The sequence below is a fragment of the Thalassophryne amazonica genome, chromosome 6 (assembly GCF_902500255.1).
Source record: "Thalassophryne amazonica chromosome 6, fThaAma1.1, whole genome shotgun sequence".
Classification (NCBI taxonomy): Eukaryota; Metazoa; Chordata; class Actinopteri; order Batrachoidiformes; family Batrachoididae; genus Thalassophryne; species Thalassophryne amazonica.
The window spans coordinates 35,975,890-35,994,762 of record NC_047108.1 but is presented as its reverse complement, the minus strand read 5'-3'; positions in this window follow the sequence as shown (position 1 = coordinate 35,994,762).

The window sequence follows — 18,873 nt, the reverse complement described above, 5'->3', positions numbered from 1 at the left end:
GTCCTTGCAAGGTTAGCCAGAGGTCAACCATTTGGGTGATGGTCAAGGTCCTTCGGCTTAAATGTCAGTTTACCAACTATTACTGTGTGTGTGTGCTCACAGCTATTACCTAGTTGTATTTAAGCAGATCTACTGGAGGTTTAACAAGGAAAGCACTCACAATAATCCTCATGTTTGCATTGGTCTTAATAGCATTATTGTTTAGGGGTCAACTGAAAAGTTCTGCCTTTTATGCAATTATTTCAATAACAAGCAACATAGTAGAGAAGCTTGAATCTTTGACTGGACTGGGTTGCTTGACGTGAGGACGTTTCGCTTCAAATCACAGAAGCTTCCTCAGCTGAAATTCTTGCTCTGGTAGTCTGACTTCTGTCTTGACTCTTGTGGAGAAGAATAAACCAGAAGCCAACAAAAGCTGGAGTTTTTTAACCTAACCAGACCCCTTCTACCGAGAGGCTGGCTGCTATAAGCTAGTGACTAAACAATAGCTCTAATTAGCACCTATTGTGCTCTAGTTAGCACTCTCCTAATGATGGGATGGAAGCCTCCCCTGATGGCTCCCTTGACGACTCTCCTTTTTGTTGGCTTCTGGTTTATTCTTCTCTACAAGAGTCAAGACAGAAGTCAGACTACCAGAGCAAGAATTTCAGCTGAGGAAGCTTCTGTGATTTGAAACGAAACGTCCTCATGTCAAGCAACCCAGTCCAGTCGAAGATTCAAGCTTCTATACTATGGAAACCACCTGGACAACTGAAAGCCTACACAGAAACAAGCAACATACTCACATGATTCCCATATCTGCTTAAAGCTGGGAGGGTTCTGTGACAGGCAGTGCGATACACCCTGTGTTGTTGGACTTGTGTGTGGACAAGCATGGTCATGCTGAAGAACTGCGTCTTTTCCAGGATGAACCCGCTTCAAGCATCTGCGCAGCTTTTGCAAAGTGTCCACATGTTGGTTGGAGTTGGCAGTGTTGCTGTGTTCCAAAAATTCTGAGGAGTATGTCATCTCACCCACACTGTTATGTGGCGCCCGCTATGGACCTGGTCATGCAGACTTGTGGTTGGACTTTCACCCTTCAAACTCCTTGCCCAACTCCAAATGTCCTGACATTCACACCTGTGCCACCGAAGACAACACTCATTTGTTGATAAATGTCCAATGGTGCACAACTTCCCATTATGAGGAATTATGGAACAGTGCGGGTTTTTTTCAAATGCAAGTCCATGTAACTGCCATTTTTTACAGGCTACTGTGTTACATCGAAGGGAATTCTGCACATGCCTGAAATTGCAGGTAAAAACTGTTTGGTATTGTGATAGTCAATAAGTAAAGGATTAATGTTGTACCAGTTTCACTTAGATGTCTTGCTTATTACTGAAATAACAGTATTAGAGATACGTTTCAATCGACCCAGGCACTTGCCAACAGCTGAAGAGTGTTCAGTAGGCCTCAAAGCATGTGAGACAATGGTCATCGCAGGCTGCTCAAAGGTTAAGTGCATGTTTGGACTTGATTAATTATTCTGTTTTTAAAGATGCATGTGGTGATTTAGATTTATGTAGCTAGGTCTGAATTTGAGTGAGTCAGGAGGGAAGCTACGGGTAGGTATAAAGATGGGTTGCAGGATAAGCCACATGCTAAAGATATTAGGGGGGTTGGCAGGACTTGCAGAGGATTACTGGGTACAAGAGGAAATGGGTAGCCCAGGATGATGACCCGCATTTCCCTGATAAGCTGAATTAATTTTATTGCAGACCTGAAATGGAGTCAAAGGAACAAGCTTGTGTGGCTTTCTCAGTTCAATCAATCAATCAATCAATTTTTTTTTTATATAGCGCCAAATCACAACAAACAGTTGCCCCAAGGCGCCTTATATTGTAAGGCAAGGCCATACAATAATGATGTAAAACCCCAACGGTCAAAACGACCCCCTGTGAGCAAGCACTTGGCTACAGTGGGAAGGAAAAACTCCCTTTTAACAGGAAGAAACCTCCAGCAGAACCAGGCTCAGGGAGGGGCAGTCTTCTGCTGGGACTGGTTGGGGCTGAGGGAGAGAACCAGGAAAAAGATATGCTGTGGAGGGGAGCAGAGATCGATCACTAATGATTAAATGCAGAGTGGTGCATACAGAGCAAAAAGAGAAAGAAACAGTGCATCATGGGAACCCCCCAGCAGTCTACGTCTATAGCAGCATAACTAAGGGATGGTTCAGGGTCACCTGATCCAGCCCTAACTATAAGCTTTAGCAAAAAGGAAAGTTTTAAGCCTAATCTTAAAAGTAGAGAGGGTGTCTGTCTCCCTGATCTGAATTGGGAGCTGGTTCCACAGGAGAGGAGCCTGAAAGCTGAAGGCTCTGCCTCCCATTCTACTCTTACAAACCCTAGGAACTACAAGTAAGCCTGCAGTCTGAGAGCGAAGCGCTCTATTGGGGTGATATGGTACTACGAGGTCCCTAAGATAAGATGGGACCTGATTATTCAAAACCTTATAAGTAAGAAGAAGAATTTTAAATTCTATTCTAGAATTAACAGGAAGCCAATGAAGAGAGGCCAATATGGGTGAGATATGCTCTCTCCTTCTAGTCCCCGTCAGCACTCTAGCTGCAGCATTTTGAATTAACTGAAGGCTTTTTAGGGAACTTTTAGGACAACCTGATAATAATGAATTACAATAGTCCAGCCTAGAGGAAATAAATGCATGAATTAGTTTTTCAGCATCACTCTGAGACAAGACCTTTCTGATTTTAGAGATATTGCGTAAATGCAAAAAAGCAGTCCTACATATTTGTTTAATATGCGCTTTGAATGACATATCCTGATCAAAAATGACTCCAAGATTTCTCACAGTATTACTAGAGGTCAGGGTAATGCCATCCAGAGTAAGGATCTGGTTAGACACCATGTTTCTAAGATTTGTGGGGCCAAGTACAATAACTTCAGTTTTATCTGAGTTTAAAAGCAGGAAATTAGAGGTCATCCATGTCTTTATGTCTGTAAGACAATCCTGCAGTTTAGCTAATTGGTGTGTGTCCTCTGGCTTCATGGATAGATAAAGCTGGGTATCATCTGCGTAACAATGAAAATTTAAGCAATACCGTCTAATAATACTGCCTAAGGGAAGCATATATAAAGTGAATAAAATTGGTCCTAGCACAGAACCTTGTGGAACTCCATAATTAACTTTAGTCTGTGAAGAAGATTCCCCATTTACATGAACAAATTGTAATCTATTAGACAAATATGATTCAAACCACCGCAGCGCAGTGCCTTTAATACCTATGGCATGCTCTAATCTCTGTAATAAAATTTTATGGTCAACAGTATCAAAAGCAGCACTGAGGTCTAACAGAACAAGCACAGAGATGAGTCCACTGTCCGAGGCCATAAGAAGATCATTTGTAACCTTCACTAATGCTGTTTCTGTACTATGATGAATTCTAAAACCTGACTGAAACTCTTCAAATAGACCATTCCTCTGCAGATGATCAGTTAGCTGTTTACAACTACCCTTTCAAGAATTTTTGAGAGAAAAGGAAGGTTGGAGATTGGCCTATAATTAGCTAAGATAGCTGGGTCAAGTGATGGCTTTTTAAGTAATGGTTTAATTACTGCCACCTTAAAAGCCTGTGGTACATAGCCAACTAACAAAGATAGATTGATCATATTTAAGATCGAAGCATTAAATAATGGTAGGGCTTCCTTGAGCAGCCTGGTAGGAATGGGGTCTAATAAACATGTTGATGGTTTGGATGAAGTAACTAATGAAAATAACTCAGACAGAACAATCGGAGAGAAAGAGTCTAACCAAATACCGGCATCACTGAAAGCAGCCAAAGATAACGATACGTCTTTGGGATGGTTATGAGTAATTTTTTCTCTAATAGTTAAAATTTTGTTAGCAAAGAAAGTCATGAACTCATTACTAGTTAAAGATAATGGAATACTCAGCTCAATAGAGCTCTGACTCTTTGTCAGCCTGGCTACAGTGCTGAAAAGAAACCTGGGGTTGTTCTTATTTTCTTCAATTAGTGATGAGTAGAAAGATGTCCTAGCTTTACGGAGGGCTTTTTTATAGAGCAACAGACTCTTTTTCCAGGCTAAGTGAAGATCTTCTAAATTAGTGAGACGCCATTTCCTCTCCAACTTACGGGTTATCTGCTTTAAGCTACGAGTTTGAGAGCTATACCATGGAGTCAGACACTTCTGATTTAAAGCTCTCTTTTTCAGAGGAGCTACAGCATCCAAAGTTGTCTTCAATGAGGATGTAAAACTATTGACGAGATACTCTATCTCCCTTACAGAGTTTAGGTAGCTACTCTGCACTGTGTTGTTATATGGCATTAGAGAACATAAAGAAGGAATCATATCCTTAAACCTAGTTACAGCGCTTTCTGAAAGACTTCTAGTGTAATGAAACTTATTCCCTACTGCTGGGTAGTCCATCAGAGTAAATGTAAATGTTATTAAAAAATGATCAGACAGAAGGGAGTTTTCAGGGAATACTGTTAAGTCTTCTATTTCCATACCATAAGTCAGAACAAGATCTAAGATATGATTAAAGTGGTGGGTGGACTCATTTACTTTTTGAGCAAAGCCAATAGAGTCTAATAATAGATTAAATGCAGTGTTGAGGCTGTCATTCTCAGCATCTGTGTGGATGTTAAAATCGCCCACTATAATTATCTTATCTGAGCTAAGCACTAAGTCAGACAAAAGGTCTGAAAATTCACAGAGAAACTCACAGTAACGACCAGGTGGACGATAGATAATAACAAATAAAACTGTTTTTTGGGACTTCCAATTTGGATGGACAAGACTAAGAGACAAGCTTTCAAATGAATTAAAGCTCTGTCTGGGTTTTTGATTAATTAATAAGCTGGAATGGAAGATTGCTGCTAATCCACCGCCCCGGCCCGTGCTACGAGCATTCTGACAGTTAGTGTGACTCGGGGGTGTTGACTCATTTAAACTAACATATTCATCCTGCTGTAACCAGGTTTGTTAGGCAGAATAAATCAATATGTTGATCAATTATTATATCATTTACCAACAGGGACTTAGAAGAGAGAGACCTAATGTTTAATAGACCACATTTAACTGTTTTAGTCTGTGGTGCAGTTGAAGGTGCTATATTATTTTTTCTTTTTGAATTTTTATGCTTAAATAGATTTTTGCTGGTTATTGGTAGTCTGGGAGCAGGCACCGTCTCTACGGGGATGGGGTAATGAAGGGATGGCAGGGGGAGAGAAGCTGCAGAGAGGTGTGTAAGACTACAACTCTGCTTCCTGGTCCCAACCCTGGATAGTCACGGTTTGGAGGATTTAAGAAAATTAGCCAGATTTCTAGAAATGAGAGCTGCTCCATCCAAAGTGGGATGGATGCCGTCTCTCCTAACAAGACCAGGTTTTCCCCAGAAGCTTTGTTGAGCACACTTCATCTCCTTTCATTGTCAAAGAGCATAAAGTCAAAGCCCTGTTTTGTAAACAAGTCGGCAGCAAGGCAACAGGGCCAGACCACGTGTCTGGCCTGATGATAAAGTACTGCACAGACCAATTCTGTGTGGATTCTGTTTTTAACATATATTTTAAACTTGTCTCTATGGTCTCTGCTTGTTTTATATTTGACTAGTGTGTTGTCTATAAAATAAGTAGCTGACAATTTTCAAGGGTGGTAATAAGTTATGAAAAGTTTCTATAATGAGTTGGAATGGTGTGTGAGTCAAGAATGATTTTATAACCTTAGACCTCAACAGTTTTTAGAAGAAGAATGCAACCCTTTTATTTCCTTTTAATGTATTGCTAAATTGCCATCCATGTACTTGTATTAAAATATATAGAATTATATTATGTACTTACATTGAACTTAAAAATGAAATCACGCACTCATGATTTTAATAAAAAGATGATTTACTGCCCCCTGTTGGAATGGACTTTGAGTACAGAATGAGGTTAGCAAATATCTGTAGCTTCTCCAAAAATATTAGTCCTCTGAACATTCTGTTTTGGCAGCATTCATCCTTGACCCAAAATATATCAAAAGGCAAATGTCAGCTATTCCTAGTTTCTCCATGACAGGAAGTTAGACAAATGCATGCACGCACCAAGAGCTTTTTGTCTTTTCTGCATTCTGCCACAAGCAGGTGCTTCCAATTTTAGACATGCAGAAACAGAGATGGTGGTGGTGTCACAATTTTGGCCGGCTCTGGGCGTCGATTCAGTTTTTTCCTCTTTCTTTTTCCCTTCACGCGCCCCAGCTTTGATTTATTAGTTGTTTATCTTCATCTTGGTTTATTCTCTGTTAGGTTTTACATTGTTATTTTTGATGCTTTAGTCATTGTTTAGTTCCATTCTGTTCAGCCGATTTGTGTTTTTGTTTATCACTTGTTTAGTTTGCTCTTATGTTATGCTGTAATGTCAAGTTCTGTTTGTTGTTATCATGTAGTCACTGTTTTTCTTATAGTTTTACCACCTTGCTTTCTTAGTCAGTTCCTGTTTAGTTTAGCTTAAGTATCTATTTTCCATTTATTCTCTGATTAGTTTTCAGGTTCATGCCCGGTCCATTGTACATTTTACTCTGTCCTCGGTTTCTGTTTTGCTCTGTTCAGTTTCCTCACGTCCATCTTATTATATTCACTTAACTGCACCTGCCTCGTGTCTTTGTCTCTCACTTTGTTTCTGTCTGCTTTGTGTTTTCATTCACTCACTCTTGGCACCTGTTAACGCATCTTTGTGTCTTACCTCACTCCACCTTCTGTTGTTCTTCCTCACCTTCTTGCACCATGTATCATCTTTGTTCATTAGCCACGCCTCCTTTCTAGATTGTTCCTCATGTGCACCTTGTTGGCTGGGAGGTCCTCCCAGCCACTACTTCCCTGCCAGTTTGTCGTCGTGTGTACACATCCTAGCTCTTATTTTCAGTCCTGTTTTGCCTTGCCGTGTTTTTGAATTCTGCTCTGTTTTTGACTACGCCTTTCGCCTCATCCCAGATGTCAGTGTTTGCTTGTGCGTCTGAACCCTACCTGAGTATGACTGTGTTTTTGCCTGACCCTGTTTGTACCTCCGCTCCGCTGATTGATCACCTGTGTACCGAACCTCAGCCTGAAATAAAGATGACGACTTCTTTTACACGTAAACCTGATCTGGGAGTCTGCATTGCGGGTCCAGCTGCTTCGGGTGCCTGGCACCCACCCGTCATGACAGACGGAAGACACCAGTGACATGATACTTAACTAAACTGACTAAACCAATTGAACTACAAAAACAGAATAAATCAGTGACACTAATAACACTGTTAAACTAACATGAATCACAATAACAACATTTAAAACCCCAAAACCTTGAACTCCCACGATGCATTGCAGCACAACATCCATTGTTTACTGGTTAACTAAAATTGCTAATTTCTCCAAAAATATTTGTCCTATCAACTGTCTGTTTTCATAGCATTCATCACTGACCCAAAATACATAAGCATACCAAACAGCCAGTGTCAGCTCTTCCCGGTTTCTGTGTGATCAAAGACAAACACACGCACACAGAGGCCACTTGGCTATTAAAATATAGATGGACCACAATAACAACATTTAAACACGGAACTCCCGTGTTGCATTGCGGCACAATGTCCATTGTTTACTGGTTAGCTATAATTGCTAATTTCTCCAAAAATATTAGTTCTATCAATGTTCTGTTTTTGCGCTGTCCATCACTGATCCAAAATACATAAGCATACCAAACAGCAAATGTCAGCTGTCCCCAGTCGCACATACGCAGAGCTTTTTGCTTTTTCTGGATTCTGCTGCAAGTAGGTGCTTTTAATTTTTACACATGCACAATGATGGTAGCGGAAGACATCAAAAGCAATACTCTTTTTACTCATGGTAACTACAACATGACACTTAACTGACTAATCCAATTGAATTGCAAAAACAGAATAAATTAATAACACTTGCAGCACTGTTAAACTAACATGAACCACAATAACATTTAAAACCCCAAGCTCCTATACTGCATTGCAGCACAATGTCCATTGTTTACTGGTTAGCTAAAATGGGTAATTTCTCCAAATATATTAGTTCTGTCAACTTTCCATTTTTGCAGCGTTCATCCTTCACCCAAACTACATAAACATACCGAACGGCAAATGTCAGCTCTCCCTGGTTTCTGCGTGATCAAAGCCAAACACATGCATGCACGCACAAGTATTGGAGGCCAGCAGGTGTCGGTGTGCATATGAGGTCTATTAGAAAAGTATCCTACCTTTTTATTTTTTTCAAAAACTATATGGATTTGAATCACGTGCGATTACATCAGCCAACCTTGAACCCTCACACGCATGCGTGAGTTTTTTCACGCCTGTCGGTTACGTCATTCGCCTGTGGGCAGGCTTTGAGTGAGGAGTGGTCCACCCCTCCCGTCGGAATTCCTTTGTCTGAAAACTTGCTGAGAGACTGGCGCTTTGCTTTATCAAAATTTTTTCAGAACCTGTGAGGCACATCGAAATGGACACCATTCGAGAAATTCAGCTAGTTTTCGGTGAAACTTTTAACGGCTGATGAGAGATTATGGAGTGTTACTGTCACTTGTCGCTCCGAAGCGCCGTCGTCAGCCTGTTTCGAGCTGAAAACCTCCAAATTTAAGCCTCTGTTGACCCAGGACGTCGTGAGAGAACAGAGAACTTTCAGAAGAGGTCGGGATCAGCAATTTATCCGGACATTCCACTGTTTAAAGGAGATTTTGTAATGAAAGACGTGCGGACGGATTGGCGCGTCGGCAGGCAGCCAGCGCGGCGCACCGCCACAGGAAAAACACCTCAGTGTTGATAACCATTTGTAAAAACCATGCGGCTTTTGACGGCTTTCAGTTGAGTGAGTATCTGAGAAATTGTTTAACAGCTGGACATGTTCCAACTTATCTCTTCCTCTCTGCTCTATCTCTGCTCCAACCTTCAAGTCCCTTACTTCACCAGACTGTGAATGCTTCAAACTATACTAGATTAACCATGGAATTGATCAGCTGGTCTCTGAATGCTATTGACACCATTTTCTTCAACAAGGAGATCAGGGCCGGGGGACCCTGCGTGCCCAGATGGAACCTACCCTTTGGGCTATATTCTTGACACCTGGGAGACGTGGCGGGTCGCATGCTTTGCGCCATTCTCTGTGGAGGATGTCGAGGATTTATTTATATTTGGGTTCATTATAGGAGGGCTGGTACTTATTGGCTTATGTGCTGCCCTGCCCTACCGGAAAATTGGCAAGACAGCTGCCACCAAAACCACGACCCCTCACCTGTCCATCATGATTAATGAGTTGGGCAAGGTGATACATTCTCAGACTGCATTAACCCTTGAACTCAGACGCAAAATGGATAACATCTCGGACCAAATGCACACCTTGCAAAGGAAGTTGTCGGAGACCAGGGAATATTCATAATTTGGTTCTGGTTGTTCATGTGAAGCTGTAAAAGTGTTTTTCACTGCTCAACCATAAACATGGCAGGCTTATCAGCCTCTGAAGGACAAAATGCCTCATTGTTTTCCTCCAGAAGAATTTCTACGGCCTTGGTGACCATTCGGCTGCCTCCTTATCTTCTCTGTTTCAAAGTTTAGTGCATGTAAACAATGTTAAATGTGTATGTGTTGTCTTTAATTCTGATGTGTGCCATTATTACAGTAAACAAATAATAATTGTAGATGAATTGCTGTATCTTCTGTGGTATTGGAGTATGGACATAATTTTGTTGTTGTTGCACTCGTGTAATGACAATGACAAATAAATCTGACAATATCTTGACTCATATGATTACCTTTGTGAACTCTAAAGTTTAAGGAGCATTGACATCAGCTGCATATGGCAGTTTTAGCATTTTAATTAAATAACACAGAAACACTAGCACTGCTGTGTAGCGCATGGCCTCGATTCACCCTAATTAAATAAATACATTAATGCTGTCTCAAGAGACTGTGTCTTCACTCTCAGTTGAGAAATTCCTAAGTCATCTGGTGATCTTAAGATAAGCTTGGAGACATCCCCCATGGACCAACACTGGGATTCACAGCAGAAACAGAATGGTAACTCAAAATTCTTCAAAGGAGCCCTTGCCTGGTTTATTGATTAAATTCCGGTCATTATGAATTACATGAAAATTCAGTAAGGTATATCTTATATATTCCAATTCTAAGGTGGAACTATGCCAGTATACAAAGGTATATCTAAAAAGGAAGCGTAAAATAGGAGATAACATGACATTATAATGGCTTCACATCAGAATCTGAGCTTCTCCAGGCCAGGAGAACCCAAATTTTCCGACCTCATGCCAAGGCCAGACCCTCTCAAGACTGCAAGACGATATCCATTCCACAACACATGGCCATAAAAGTTTGTCTTGATAACAGCTATTATCTGTAGGTCTAAGTGAAGAAAGACATTCTTTTAAAATAAAAGAATTGCATCAGTATTATTTTATTCATGTATAAAAACTTCTAATGTTGCTTGTATTGATTAATAAAATGAAATGCTTTGCATATAATCATTCCATTTTATTGACGTGTCCATTGCAAATTATGTGTGATCTTTCTGCATTATCAATATGTTGATGGTGAACTATTCTGTTATCCAAAGGATGTGTTTAAGTGATGATTAATAATGTGTATCCATTCGAGTGTCTTAGAAAAATACCAAAATAGTTAATGTGTTTAAATAGTTGAATCACTTGGGTCTGCCCTACAAAGACATGAGGTTTTCTGTGAGATTACACACCCTAAATGGGTGGAGTTTGGTGATGTCAGTCCCCCTTAAAAAAGGTAGAACAGAGCGCTTCTCTTGCCCTTCTCTCCGCTCTCTTGCCTCTCTCTTCCTTTCTTTGAAAGGCTTAATTATTTTTGGGTCAACAAGGCCCCATGCTAACCTAGCTGAAGCTACCACGTTGCATTCATTCTTTGTTTTATTCTTGTCTCAAATTTTGAGAATTTTAACCTGACGCTTGTGCATCAAGTCATTCGAAGTTTTAAGAGAACGTCCAAGCTGAACTTTTCAAAATAATAGCAAATTTACAGAAAAGCGACTTTTCCTTTTTTGTAATTTTCCGACGCTCTTAAAGTTTTACTTTTTTTCTAAATTCACGAAGACTTTTAATCTAGCTCCAACAAACTTTTTAAAAGCTACCAGAAACCATTTTCAACAAACGCCTTCCACCTCTGGGGTCCAGCAGCTGACGACGGAGCTGATTTGAAACCTGACTGCAAGCAGCCATTCTGTCGGTAAACCCAGCCAACACAAGCCTTTGGGATCACTCAGGGAGACCACTGAGTTAACCCCTTACCCACGCTGCAGAGCCTACATCAACGACGGACGGACGGGCTATCCGAACCACCTTTTCAACAGACCAGCTAAGTGACCCAGTAAAGGTTCCAGAAAAAGGGTTTGTTGTTAATGGATACAAAGTGGCTCCTCCTTATTATTCTTCTTTTAAATGTATTCATATGTTTGTTTAATAATTTTCTTAAAAATAATTGGCTACCAATTTCATCACTAAATGCTAATCAGATTTATTCACTTAAAGTCTTTAAGCTTCATCTCTTTCTTTCACGTCTCATGAGTAAGTAGGAATTGTGTCCATAAATGAACTTATTTCATCACTGTCCACAAAATGCCAGTAAACTGTTCATTTCTTGTATAATTGTAAATGCTGTTCAGTCGGCTGCTCCCGGTTTTGTTCGGGGTCGCCACAGCCGATACAGCCCTATCCGCATTGGGAATTGGCACAAGTTTTACGCCGGATGCCCTTCCTGACACAACTCCAGTTGTACCTGGAGAAACACACACAGCCGCTGGTGTTCCAAAGAGGTCACCCATCCAAGTACTAACCAGATCCTGCTCTGCTTAGCTTCTGAAATCTGACGGGATCAGGCTGACACGAGCAGACTGGCTCTTGTATAATTGTAAATAAATTGTAAATATTTCTGCTGTGATTCATTTGGTGTTCAGAAGGAAACCTTTGGGTCAGTCGTATCATGAATTCAGACTTTCAGACCAAACACTGATAATTCAATTGAGAGTGATTAATTTTGAGGCTGATAAATTAATGAATGTTTAAATTAAAGTACCTATGCTTCAAATAGGTGGTGCCCCGAGTAAATAAAAATTTTAATAATAATTATTAAACCCTGAAATTGTTAATTATTTTGGTGACCTATTAAATGAGTCCTAAGCCAATCTAATTCAATTTTGGAGTTTAACTACTTATTCACTACATTTTATTTTGGTGCTCCGGTATGAGCCGATCTAGAATTGAATATTTGTTACATTATTATGTTGCGAGGCATTGTAAATTTGTTACATTTATTCTGGTGCTCCGGTGTGAGACCTGAATATTTGCTACAGCTGTTTTAAATATGTGAACTGTTAATTAACTGACCACTGAAACTGCTAAGAACCTGGAAGCTTTGTTCAATCATCGCTGTCTAGCATGTTTGATATTTCTCTGTTACATTGTGTTTAATTTTTGTCATAGTATTGTCAAATCAGATGGGCAATAGCAAATGGTTTATCCAAAGTACAAAGACTATGTCAGTGCAATATTTCACAGGCCAACAAATCAAAGACAGCAAGCAAAACTCAGGAAACTCCAAATGAGAGCGTGGATGTGCAGCAGAGAGGCAAAACACTGGAGCAATACTGGTAAACAGCACAGGGGAAAGCAAGTATGAACCTAGACAATCTGGCAATGAACAAATGTTCTATTAGGGCAACAACACACGGAAGGGTGGAGAAATGTAAAACCAGAAGGCCAGAATCAGGAAGTGATCCTGTATGGAAGGAATGCAGAAGAAACATCAAAGAAAAAATAAAATAGCCTAACATGAAAAAGAATTAACCATAGAGCATGGAGAATAGCAACAATAATAATCATAATAATAATATTCTGGTTGACTCCAATTAAGGGTCACATGGGGAGCCTGTCTGCTAGTCTGTCACAGGGCAACAGCGATAATAATAATACATAGAAAAATAATAATGGTGGTTTAGTGGTTAGGGTACTAAGTCACTGGGCTGCAACTTTTGGAGAGTAGTTGGAGACCTGAATTAGTGACTAAAAATGCGAATGGTATGTCACTGAAGTGGTACAAAACACGTCAACACATCGTCCAAACGTCAGCCATATTTTACATGGGCCCGCGGCGAAGATGTACACAAATGTATTGTGTGAGTGCCGCTTGAATGGTGTGTGCCGGTCACTGGAATGTCGAACGCACCCTTTGTAGATGAAAGGATGTGGTAATATGGGCACGAATGCCACTCGCAGGTAAAATGATGGCACTTTGAGCACAGGACTCAACTGATATTATCCTATTATCATCCTGCTAATATGTGAGAAGACATAGCCTGGAAGGCACAGCCCTGTAAATAATAATAAAATGAAACAAAATGATGATAAATAAAGAATAATCATAAAAAGCCAAGCACAGCTGCACGGGGGGACAGGAACAAAAGTGGATAGCACACTCACTGACTTCCACAATGATATCCCTGCTGGATCGACTGTCCTCTCATGAATGTCCAATGTACAATCTCCCATTTATATGAGCATTTTGTCCTCTGTGCAGAGAACCACATGCAGCACTCATCCACGCGTTGGAACAGACAATTTGGTGGTATGCATCCTTTGATGCATACTGGTACTTTTCGCCGGCAGCTAAGGAAGTTCAATCTGCCAAAAACAATGATGGTGAACTTCTACACTGCCATCATTGAGTCCATCATATCCTCCTCCATCACCGTCTGGCAAACTGCAGCGTATCATCCATGCAGCACAGAAGGTGATCAACTGCAATCTGCCATCCTTTCAGGACCTGTACACCTCCAGGGCCCTTAGGCAAGCAAGGAAGATAGTGGTGGATCTCTCTCTCACCCACACAGTAAAATCACCAGTGTTAAATTAACACTACCAGTGAACATATGGTTCCACTCTGACCAGAATAGTACCATATGGTTAGTTTTACACTGGTGATTTTACTGTGCAGGGCACAAACTTTTTGTTACCCTCCCTCTGGCTGAGGTCTATCAGGACAAAAACCTCAAGACACAAAAACAGCTTCTTTCCGTCCGCAGGTAGACTTATAAATAATGCCGGAGACCCCATTTACCCTGCCCCCCCCCCCCCGCCACTCCTACAAAGTACAGACTGATCATCCCTGTTCTGTTCATCTGCATGACTACACAGCCCCATTCCACCATTGTACCATATCTATTTGACAGTAAACTTAGCTTTGCCCATTTGTCTATTTGACTCATTTACTACTTACAAAAGTATTTTTCCTTTTCTTTTTATTGTTGTTTAAGCAAGTATTATTTATTTTACAGAAGTATTTTCTTTTATTGTTGTTTATGCACCAATGACACCAAATCAAGTTCCTTGTATGTGAGAAGTCACTTGGCAATAAATCTGATTCTGATTTGATTTGATTTATTTGGCCATCTATATATTGAAAGCCAAGTGGCCTCTTTGTATGTGTATGCATGCATGCATGTGTATGACTTTGATCACGGAGAAACTGGGGAGAAGTGACATTTGCTGTTTGGTTTGTTTATGTATTTTGGGTTAAGGATGAATGCAGTGAAAACAGAAAGTTAATAGAACTAATATGTTAAGGTTTGGACGAGCGTGGAGGATGAACCCAAAAGCAGGGAGCAGAGAATGGATGTTAGACAATGGATTTATTTACAGTTGATAATATACAGAAGACAAAATGAGATGCAGGAGTGTAGTCTAGCTGGGTGGAGACGGGCCCGCACGGAGGTGGAACCAGGGGATCCGTAGTTCCGGCAACTTTGGTACTGGAATAGAGGTTCGGAGCCAGGTGGCCACCACAGGCTGTCGATGAAGCTGGGAAAGAGACACAGATGGGTGAGTGCTGAGTCAGTCACATCCAGAAGTGGTTCACACAGACAATCAGTAATAACTATCACTGCTGGTCCAGAGATGCAGGCAATTAAACAGAATGATTCAGTTCAGTTTCTTCGAGTTGTCCCTTATCAGGAAAAGTTCACAGTTCAGTTTGAATCAGTAATAATCATCACCATTTGTCCAGATAAGCAGGCAGTTAGACAGAAAGAAATCAGTTCAGCTTCTTCCACTCATCCCCCTCCTTGACACGCACCAGGTGGTAAGCATTGCTGAGATCCAATTTAGAGAATATGGTCGCCCCGTGCAAGGAACTAAACGTGGAATCAAGAAGGGGAAGTGGGTACCAATTGCAGACCATAATTGCGTTTAGCCCCTGGAAATCAATGCAGCGGCAAAGGGTCCCACCCTTCTTACCAACAAAGAAGAAACCTGCCCACAGGGGAGAGGAAGAAGGCCGGATCAACCCAGCAGCCAAGGAGTCTTGGATGTAGGTCTCCATTGACTCGCGTTCCAGGTGGGATAGATTGTACAGCCTCCCAGATGGTAAGGCAGCGCCAGGAAGCAAGTCAATGGCACAGTCATAAGGACGGTGAGGAGGAAGCAAGAGAGCACGATCCTTGCTGAATACTTCACCAAGGTTGTGATACTCCGCTGGGAGTATCAGGCGGTGAGACAACCCGGTACCTACGGGTGAGTGTTTGGCTTTTGGCCAAACGGGGCAGGTGCTAAAGCTATGCCCCTTAGCACTACAATATAAACATTCCCCTGCTGCCAGCCTCTGTTGGTGTTCTTCGGGGGCAATTTGGCCCTGCCAAGCTGCATGGGCTCACCAGCAGGGGGAGCTGGCATTTCAGAGGATGACTCGGTGGAGCTTGGTAGAGGCGGACCTGGTGTATGCTGAGGGGAGGGGCGAGCGGAAAAGTCCTGGTCAACCCGATGGCCTTGGTCCCAATGGCGCTCTCTGATGCAGTTATCTAACCAGATACTTAATGAAATAAGTGCATCCAGATCTCCGGGTTCATCTCAGACGGCCAGTTCGTCCTTCAGGGCTTCACTCAAGCCGTTTAGAAACGCGCTTCATAATGCGGCATTGTTCCATTCAGATTCAGCCACCAAGATTGTGAAATCCACTGTGAATTCAGCGGCACTGCACTGACCTTGCTTTAAAGAAAAAAGCCATCTGGAGACGGCGTCCCTCCTGGAGGGATGAACAAAAACCAGCCTGAGTTCTTTTGTAAACAAATCAAATGAACGGAGAAGCGAGGAGTCATTATTCCAGAGCGCGGTGGCCCAGGAGCGCGCGTCTCCCCGGAGCAAATTGATAATATAAGCAACCTTGCTTTTATTCGAGCGGTACAGAGATGGACACTGACTGAACACCAACGAGCACTGCATAAGGAAAGTGGCACACATTTCTACACATCCCGAATATGGTTCTGGGTGACAAAGGAACGGCTCTGGAGAAGCTACAGTGACCGTAACGGAATGTGTGGAGGTGACGAGCTGAACCGGAGCGGCAGCACGAGGATCAGAGGAGTGTGTGACTGAGAGCTGCATGAGCTGTGTGGCGAGCTCGGTTAGACGTGTGTCTGAATTTTTGATGTGATCTGTTAATGTGCTCACGTGTTCAGCAATGTAGTCCACTGCTTGCTGCAGCTTCCCGAGGAACTCCCCGTGGATGCTCAACACTTGCTGCATCCGGTCTGCCCCCACTGGGTCCATGACGTGGCCAGAAACTTCTGTTAAGTTTCAGACAAGCGTGGAGGATGAACCCAAAAGCAGGGAGCAGAGAATGGATGTTAGACAATGGATTTATTTACAGTGGATAACATACAAAGAACAAAATGAGATGCAGGAGCGTAGTCTAGCCGGGTGCAGACGGGCCTGCATGGCAGTGGAACCAGGGGATCCGTAGTTCCGGCAACTTCGTTACTGGAGTGGAGGTTCGGAGCCAGGTGGCCGCCACAAGCTGTCGACAAGGCTGGGAAAGAGACACCAGTGGTGGGCACACTTCCAATAATACATAATTATCAAAGATGTTTTCATTATGGGATTATCTTTTTCGATCAATTTAAAAACCATCATCGGACTAATTATCTTCCGATGACTTTTAGATCGATAACATATTAAACTAAGCTGAACAGTGAAAAACATTTTTAAAACTGTTAAAGCTGTTGAGACCTACCTGTTAAAAGTTTCCTAATAGGCATGTTGTTCTACCCTCTGCAAACAGAAACCACTCTATCGTCTGTAAGCAAAGGAGAACTGCTGACCAAAAACAAAAGTCATTTCCTTTAACACCATACTAATATAATCACAATGTCACCAAGTCATCCAGAGGCATACATGTTTAACTTATGGTTCAAATTTTAACCACTCATTTTAGACAAGTTATTTAAAATTATTGTCATGTCTGAAGTTTATAAAGTGAAAATATCAGATATATGTTTTCGTTTTAAAGTAATGTGCTAATTTTTAAGGTTTTGTGAGCACATGCTGTGCCAGGCAGCAATGCATTATGGGTAGCATAAGGTAATCTCAGACGTTCACGACAGGACGAATGCATTTCAGACACTCTGTTCAGGGTCTACAGATAACAACATTAAACTCTAGTGCCTAAAACTCTCGTGAATATATTCTCTGGGTTTATAGACGTTAGTGTATTTGCGTTTGTTAAATTCCATGCATCTTAAATGTAGCAAACATGGATTATCTGGAATTTTGTTTGACATTTTTTGAAGGCCGCTACTGCCATCTACTGGTCAGGAGTGTTCATGCCAGTATTAAACATCTGGGTACATGACTGCTCTCAAAGTATTGGTATTGTCCATTGTCCAGGCGCTTTTTGTGTGCATATATTTGTTAACTTTGTATTCTAAAACTACGGTTAGAAGTAATTCCGACTCCTTATCGGTCCACACGAACGAGGTTGGCGCATGTTTTTAGTTTTTGTGGAAGTGACGACAAGAGAATAAGGTTCCTGATTGGATAGAATTTTAATTAGTACCGCCACCCAAAGGTTTGGCAGACTAATTACAACACATTTATATGGTTCGATGTGGATGGATTTTTTTTTAAACGACGTAGTGTGGATGAAGTTTTTTCCCCAAACTGAAAGGGTAAGATATTCGGTTTTACAAATACCCGACAACGTGTGTACATGGCCTTATGTCTGTGAAAGGCACTATATAAATAAATTTACTTACTTACTTACTAATATTGAGTGCACGTTTTACAACATCATAAAAGTTTTAAAACATGCAATTGCGATGACACTTCCAGGGCTCCGTAAAAATGCCTGTTTTCACAAATAAAAATGGAATATTTTACAAAAGCACATTTATCTTTAAACCAACACACAACACACGTCACATTAACGTGTTGGTTTACATAATGGATTACTGAACCAATCACTGTTTAGCACTTTTACCCAGAATGCTTTGCGGTCTGTGTTTGTTACAAAACCTCAGAATTAGTGCCTTATTCAACATTAAAAGATATATGTTATATTTTAACTTTGTACAAATGACAGAATTGACATTAATGGAGTTATTCTATCAGTATTTTCAAAAAACCATAACTTAGTATGACTTTATTTTTTCAAGACCTCCACCTGACCGGAGTGTTGAAATTGATAGGGAGGTGGTCTTATGGCTGCTCTTGGTGTGTCTCTGTGGTGGGAGTGCTGTTGTAAATAAGAGCTTCCAGCAGGGGCAGAATGTTGAAAGAAAAATGATTATGATTAGTAAAGAGTTGATTTCGTGGGTGCTCTCAGGATTTGTCTGTCTGTGCTGCTTCTTGCAGGGGGCAGCATGGTCAAACATTCTTGCTTATATTTTAGGTCTTTTACCACTTTTGATGCTTTCAAAAGAGATCCTGTTAAAAATCAATTTCAGCTCTTTAGTAACTGCAAATGTCCCATAGACAACACCGGAATTTATCGATTATCTGTAACTTCCGATACATCT